Source organism: Sinocyclocheilus grahami, unplaced genomic scaffold (assembly GCF_001515645.1).
Source record: "Sinocyclocheilus grahami isolate Dianchi unplaced genomic scaffold, SAMN03320097.WGS_v1.1 scaffold791.1, whole genome shotgun sequence".
NCBI classification, from domain to species: Eukaryota; Metazoa; Chordata; class Actinopteri; order Cypriniformes; family Cyprinidae; genus Sinocyclocheilus; species Sinocyclocheilus grahami.
In genome coordinates, this window is record NW_015505970.1 from 662,610 (window position 1) to 663,291 (window position 682).

The following is a 682-nucleotide window of genomic DNA, read 5'->3' on the forward strand; positions in this document are numbered from 1 at the left end:
ACTGATCAAAGCGCCTCTAAACTGCCAGAAACTACAGAAGGCAAACAAGAGTGCTGCAGCAGCCACGGAGGAGGTTTCCCTCAGTGTGCAAATACTGAAAAGAAGAGAAAAAACAAATGGAGGTGGACAGAACACGTCCACGTCTGGTCATGTTAATTTAACTATGGCTGAAAGGTCATGACGTGCCAAAGCAAGAGTCTTATTAGAGCTTCAACGGGGCATGGGAAGAGGAAGAAGGAAGATCAAAGGGAATACTGAGAAAAAACCTTTGGCAAATGCAATGGAAAGAAAGAGAGAGATATTAAAACAGGAGGAGTGAAGGGATCATAATGAGATACACAGCAGTGAGAGTGCAAGATAGAGGTTAGGAGGGTCAAGACCACTATGTATTCAAGAATAACCGTTACGTCTTAGAAAGACCAACACTGTGAAAGAACCAGACTGCTGATGAATGCAAGACTACCCGACATGACTGATTCTAGTGCGCCATCTTGTGGAGAATTAGTTGAGTTTTACAATCATTATGAACAAAAAATGGTTATTTAAATTAGTGTGCAGGCCTGTGAAAATCCAAATGTTTTTTTTTTCAAACCTAGTATAAATGAGAACAGACAGAATAATTAAAAAATGTAAAAAAAAATTGTGCAAAATAATGTTTCCGCCCGGTTTCGAACCGGGGACC